The sequence below is a fragment of the Palaemon carinicauda genome, chromosome 2 (assembly GCF_036898095.1).
Source record: "Palaemon carinicauda isolate YSFRI2023 chromosome 2, ASM3689809v2, whole genome shotgun sequence".
NCBI lineage: Eukaryota > Metazoa > Arthropoda > Malacostraca > Decapoda > Palaemonidae > Palaemon > Palaemon carinicauda.
The window spans coordinates 161,738,583-161,746,358 of NC_090726.1; positions in this window are offsets into that span (position 1 = coordinate 161,738,583).

A 7,776-nucleotide genomic window follows, 5' to 3' on the forward strand; every position below is an offset into this window, starting at 1 on the left:
ATTCATTTAAGTAGAAAAAGTTCCAAGATTAGTGTGGTTTGGCTGGGCTACTAGGATATATAAAGAATGCGGAGCCTTTGTATATCAACGGCCAGTTCCTCATGCGTTGATTAAAAATGGGCATCAACTAACTTAAACTTTCCCCCCTTAAACTAACCTACAAGCTGTGCCCTTACCTACATACTTAAGGATGGGCGGGCGCTAACGCCCCCCAGCGACCCCCCTTACTCTGTGCCGTATTCTAAATTAGCCATAATAATACATACAGGTGGCCGCTATCATATACACCCCAAAGACTGCTATTAGTACTTGGGTCATGTAGATATTTTTATTAAAATTTATGAGTTATGAGGGATTGTGGTGTATATATGATAGCGGCCACCTTTATGTATGATGATGGCTGGTTGAGAATACGAGAGTGTAAGAGGGATTGCAGGGGCCGTTAGGCCCCCCCCCCCCCATTAGGTAAGTATGTAAGGACACGGTTTGTAGGTTGGGTTAGGGGGGGAAGTTTAGGTTAGTTGATGTCCATTTTTGATGTACATGGGAGGAACTGGCCGATGATATTTAAAGGCTCTGAGGGATTGATGTGGTTGATACCCCTGTAACTGGAGTAGTATCTTGAAAAAGATTATTTATAAAAAGAAAAACAGTAAATATTTATTACCACAATTCCTGGTTTTTTTTTATGCTGAGGTCAACGATATATTCAAGTTGTAAGGAAATACTATATAGAGAATATGTATTAACCTTGGGGTGTAGCCTATGTATGATAGCAGCCACCTTTATGTATGGTGACGGATAAGAATACGACAGTGTAAGGGGGTCGCAGGGGGCGTTGGCCCCCCCTGTTATATAAGTAGGTAAGGACACCACTTATAGGTGAAGTAAGGGGGTGGGAAAGTTTAGGTTAGTTGGTCTCCATTTTTTATGCATGCTGGAGGAACTGGCCGCTGATATACAAAGGCTCCCTAACCTTAAGTAACTTCCCCCATAACTTGAGCTAAATAACTTTGTTGTTACACAGCAGGGAGGGGTTGGGTTGCATGCATTCCCCCCTACATTTTTACACTGATATCTTGGTCATTACGACAGTGTAAGGGGGTCGCAGGGGGCGTTGGCCCCCCCTGTTATATAAGTAGGTAAGGACACCACTTATAGGTGAAGTAAGGGGGTGGGAAAGTTTAGGTTAGTTGGTCTCCATTTTTTATGCATGCTGGAGGAACTGGCCGCTGATATACAAAGGCTCCCTAACCTTAAGTAACTTCCCCCATAACTTGAGCTAAATAACTTTGTTGTTACACAGCAGGGAGGGGTTGGGTTGCATGCATTCCCCCCTACATTTTTACACTGATATCTTGGTCATTATCAAGGAAAGATTAAGTAAGATTTTTTTTTTTTTACTTGACAAATGAGTGTTTCCTGGAAGTTTCTTAAAAGGCAATTGGGGAGAATAAGAATTTACAAGTAAAATTATCTGAGTAGTCATATCCATGATAGGATATATATATATATATATATATATATATATATATATATATATATATATATATTATATATAATATGTATATATATATATATATATATATATATATATATATATATATATATATATATATATATATATATTATATATGTATATATACTGTATAGATGATAAATTAATTTTTTTATTTATTCATATTCATATACCGATAAACCTACTGTAGATGCCTTAGAATCATTGAGGCCTCTTACCATTGATTGGTTTTGAAAGCGTCAAAATTAGCGTAAATAATGATTAGTCTAATTCATTACCTTGGCCTAATTTGAGATTAGTTTGTAATTGATGGAGACAAAAATAAGCTGAGTGATGTAATTGATATAGACAAACAACTAGTACATCAGCCTGCTATCCCCCAATCAGAAAATGTTATGAGGTCGTTAGCAGTCTTATACCAGGCTCTTAAAGAAGCGATTAATTACTGTTTCCTTATTTGCCCTATCCTTAGCTCGTTGTGTAATGAGAAATAAGTCTAGAGAAAAAGGAAGTGTGTCAGCCGATACTAAATCCGAATTCTGTTCCCAACCGTAAAAGATGAGTCATCAGCAAACATAGGGAGTCCTGATAATACAGTACCAGCATTTATGGAGTGCAAGCTTAACTTGGTTGTTATGCTCTTCAATAAGCTTCATAATAATTTATTGTGCAAAAGGCAAAAAAGTAGATTTCACTCCTGTTAAGTTGTCATGTCTGGTTAGGTGCCAGTTGACTTTTATTATTTATTTTTTTGAATTTTTGCATCAAATTTCCTTGCTCGCCGGTGAGAATCCTTCTGTGGACATTAATGCGGTGATTAATGCTGTGGAAGTCAAAGGCACAGACTTCAGTCCCCAATTGAGCTGTTAAAGGCTAAATGTGGCTATGACTTGTTTTGCTCTTCTCTGGGGTCACGTAAGTTTCTTCAGTGTACAGAGATTTCTCAGTGTATAGAGATAACTTACTTTTTTAGTTTACCACCCCCAGCCTAGGTCTACCACTGATCCCCCCCCTGTATTTCCAACAATCAAATCCCTTAATAAATGCATCACCACAAGAGATTCCACTCCATGGAATTCATATCATCATGAATGTATTTACGTCTGCTTAGGGCTGTGTAAATTGAGTCTTCTCCATCGTTCTTTGGCCTTTACTCTGTCTTCATGATTGCCAATCAGGGCTGTCTTCATTCATCACCTTATACCAGTTACCTGGGCCTTCCTAATGGAATTCATCATGTCATTTCTATTTTTTTACTGTTTTTCTGACTAACTGTTCCTCATCCCCACCTATCACATGTCCAAACTATCCCAATCTTCTAGCTTTTCTAAGATCACACATCTTCAAAATTGTCTTCATTTTCTTTGTTCTCTAAAAAGGTATTTTATCTAAATATAAAGAAATTAATGGTGACATAAAAGAAGTCCCGAAGCTAAAATTAACTATAGAAAATGCCTGTCATGTATGCTTTTATTGAATAGAGTAATTCAGGCCTTATGTACATATCATTTACAATATTAGCTTTCTTCTGATAGAGCTTTTTTTTTTATTTACCATTAGTGCAAAAACTATCTAAATTTCATGCATGCTTCCATCACTCAACTATTTTCTCAACTCTTGCATACTAACCTAGAGTTTTTCCAAGGTAACAGAAAACGTGCTCCCTCTATCACAGCAGTGTTCTGTTATTTCATAAATTTTGTGCATTCAAAATCTCTTGTTTCCCAATCCCATTTGGATATTTATCATGGTTCTATGTCAAATGACTTTTATGATCCAAAATATGTAGTACAATACAGTCTCTTCTTCCTTGCATGGTACTTTTATTGGTTCTATGTCAAATGACTTTTATGATCCAAAATATGTAGTACAATACAGTCTCTTCTTCTTTACATGGTACTTTTATTGTAATTGCCTGATTATAAAAACTGCTGCAGTTGTTAATATCATTGGCATGAATCCAATCTGACAGTTATGAATTTTATATGATATTTCTTGGGGTTTTTGATATTTTTACACACTCCGACATTGTCTTATTTTCTTCTCATGTCACTTTCCTTACATTTTAATCACCTAGTGCTATCATCATATTACCCTGTTCTGTTCTCTAAATCCAACCAACTATAGATACAGACACTTAAAAACCAGCATACCATACTGTATTTGTTTTTTAATGTCCTTGAAGTTTTTCTAACATTATAAGTGGTACCCCTTCTCTAGTATTAGACACCTTTCATCTGTCGAGTTGGTTTATGTCCTCATATAAATAGGTTTTGTTCCAACACAGAGTACTTACCTAGAACTACTTTCTTAGGAGTTACTGGTAACTCTTCCCAACCGACCAGAATTTTGTGTAGTTTACCCTATTCCCATTTTCTATGGGTGACCTCAGGCGGAGTGATATGCGCCCTGAGGTAACCCGGGGTCAGAGAGCGTGCTAGATTAGGTCTTGCTTCTCAGTAAGTTTCTGGTCGCGACATGATTCACATCCCGCCGCGCTCTCTCTTACCCAGTGCGACCCTTTGTGTCCCCGACCCTTTGTGTTTACCACGTGGTTCCTGTGCCCGTATCCTTACCCCTTTCCCTTGTGTCCTTGTGTCTACATAGACTGTATATGATGATAGCATAGTTTATTTTTATTCTTGTTTTCTAGGATGCTGTGTTAATATGCCCTGAAATTCATTGAATGCATTTTATTTTGGAATACCTTATGCACAAGTTTGAAATACTTTTTTGCACATTGTGCATTACTTTTGAGTGTAGTGTATTTGCTGTAGGACTCCCAAATTTCATTTTTAAATTATTATATCAATTCCATAATTCTACAACTACTGTACAGTATGTTTATGTGGAGATGTAGATGGAAAATGATTTCAATTGAATTTCTACAGTATATGGATGTGTGATGTATATGTTTTAGTCATGAGCATTGATAGCTGCTTCTTTTATGGGGATAACTTCTGTATCTTTGCCTGTTTGATCATCACTGGCTTTCTTTAGATGATCATTGTTTTTGTATGGTTTCAGTTCTTATTTAGAAGTTAATTTCAAGGGTCATCTGTTATAGAAAAGGAAGAATTTGTAGGTGACTTTCCTTATGTCGTTTCTCCTTGTTTGAAATGTGTCGTTGTTTGAGTACTGTACTAGTTTAATGAATACTTTAAGGCTTATGACAACCTATAAGTAACTGAATGGTAGTCATATGCAAGCTTTGTAATATGTATTTGTTGTTTGGAAAATTAAATTTCTTTTGTCTTTCTGTCATATTTTCACTTGGTCTGTCATATTTTCACTTGGTACAACAATCTCTCTCCCTCTCTCTCTCTCTCTCTTTTTGTACCTGGCAAAGTTATGCTGAAAAATCTTTCTGTGGACTTTATTTAACTGATATTTAAGGTTGTCCATAGTTTAATTTTTTCTTATGCAGTATACTGTACCGTAGAACTTCCTTCTAAGGAGATCTGAGTGTCAACCCAGTTACGACCAGAAATTTCCGATAGGCCTCCCTAGTTCTCCCCCCATACTGTGCATCTGGCAGTACCTAGAATCTCTTACTGGGAGGGTAGAGCATCTCTCCCGGTTCAGGGTGAGCTTCGCTCCTCTTACTTCCCTCACCTTGTTCAGGACTTGACGTAACAGGCTGAAGGGTGGAAAGGCGCAGGCGTCCAGGCTGTCCCATGGGTGCTGCAAAGCATCCTCCATGACTGCTGCCGGGTCTGGCACTGGAATGGAACATGTGGAGCTTGGCTTCTTTGAGCCTTGTTTCGAAAGCAGGGAAGCCCCATATACTTATCAGATGACTCACTACGTCCGGGTGTAGGGACCACTCTGTGCCTAGGATATGGCCTCTTCTGTTTAGGCCAACACATTCCTTTTGCCTTCGATGAACCTCGCTGTCATCATCGTCCCTCTGTCCTTGTCCTATCCCAGGATCTCCTCGATCAGACTTCGCAATGATTTATATATATATATATATATATATATATATATGTATATATATATATATATATATATATATATATATATATATATATATATATATATATGTAGAGAGAGAGAGAGAGAGAGAGAGAGAGAGAGAGAGAGAGAGAGAGAGAGAGAGAGAGAGAGAGAGATATTAGGCAGGGCACAAGTGTATAAATATAACCTTGGGAAATCTAAGTTATAACTGAATATTTTATTCAAAACGGGTGTCAGTAACTTTTTGAAATCAATTTCAGATAATCACGGCATTGGATAAACTTCGATATTTATATTGCCAGGATTCTTAAGTATCCTAAGGCTGACAAAGCAATATCTAGTGTTAAGAAAATAATTAAACCAATGGTCATGCCATGGCTCTAATTTAGAGGGACACTAAGTAGAGCGCAGACCTCCGCTGCAGCAGCTTATTTCTCGACTTTGATTTTTTTTACCTTAGACAGTATGTAAAATAGTGATAGGAGCCCTGGGCTACACACCATAAATACTTGTTGTTAACCAGAAGGGTAATTCTCAATAGTCTAGTTAGAGGTTTCATAAAGCTCTGGCCTTTCGACAGCGCTCTCTCTCTCTCTCTCTCTCTCTCTCTCTCTCTCTCTCTCTCTCTCTCTCTCTCTCTCTCTCTCTCTCTCTCTCTCTCTTTATTCAAATGAATTTACCTTTTCAATTGAACTCTCATCCTTTTTAATCAGTTTACAGTATTTCTATATGATACGCAATGAATTTATAATTTAATTATTTTGTAGTAGTCAGTTTTAAATTTTTCAAAATAAAGTGGCAGGCCAAATATCCTAAATTGTGGTTCCCAGATGCATCCTGTTTTTAGCTTTCTAATTTACATCTGTGCCCACTTGCTGTTTAACCTGTCTTAACTTTAACTTCCAAGTGCGATGGTAGGGTTTTGCTTTTACACATTTTGTCCGACCTCTGAAAGGACTCTCTTCCATCACCTTCTTGTCATATGTCCCAAATTCTATCAGTCTCATAAGTAAGAAATTCATATTCTTAAAAGTAACTCACGCAGAGGGTATAAGTAAATTTGTCCCGGTACTTTCGTCATCGACCGGAGTCATTGGCAGCAGCAAATGAGTGGGACATGTGGTGTTCTATCTTTGAGTCATTCATTAATTCAATACATTCTGCTCTAAGCCAAGACCAACTGAAGCTTCTTCGAGCACGTTTCAAGCAGTGTTTTTAAGATGATCAAGAAGGTGGGTACTCACTTCCAGGCATTCAAAATATGAAAGGTGAGGTCTATGAAGGCAAAAGTTAAGTCTATGTAAGAAACTGCTTAGCTACTTTCAGACAACAGCTTAGTTAAGCACTGGAGTAGTTTCAAGAGTGAAGAATTTAGCCCAAGACTGTAACTTCCAATCTACCACTCCTGAACAAGTTAAAGAATTAGTCGTCTGGGATGTTTTCATAACAGCAGGGTTTCGAATGCCATTCGACAGAGGCTTCTGGAGAACCTTGAACTATATCTCCATGTTGCTGTGAAACAGGCATGTGCACTCGAAATGGCCTAGCTACATTCAGAGGCCATTATCACAACCATTCCATATTGACAGTATCTACTGAGTCCGTGACAGCTGCCACTGTGATGTCAGCAGAAGAACGGTGTCCACGAGATCATTGTACAACCCGAAACCCAACACAATCTAGGGTAAATTAAAGTTTCTAATGTGGAATTTTACATCACAAGATTGTGTATGGTGAAGGATGCAGTGCATCAAGTGTGGAAAGATTAAACACTTTCTTGGTCTGTCCGTCTCAAATAAAGCTTGGGCAAACTTAGGATGTCATGGGCCTCTGTCATAGCATCAGTGACACCAACACTGAATGGCATCTCCAGGGCAGTCACAAGGATCCTTTTATGTAGCAAAATGCCATATGTTGCTTGCAGTAGGAACAATTTGTCTGGCCTCTGCTCATCAGACCACTGAATTGCTGGTCTGTATAAGTTACATCTAATCTCTACAGTGAGTAGGAATATAAGTTCATCAGAAATAAGGCAGTGAACTTACTACAAGAAGTGGTCAGTGTACTGAGTCAATGCCCATAGCAAGCTTAAGCTGTTGCCATTTAGAATGGAAACAAAAGGAGAATGGGGGTGGATTACTCGCTCAAAATCAACTGTTTCATGAATCTGAATGCGTACCCCATTCCAGCAATATCTGAGAGGACAGAGAAGATCTTAAGTACAGCTACTTCATTTCCATTGATCTCATCTCAGAATATCACTAAATACCTCTGAAGATTTCAGAGAGAATGTACAA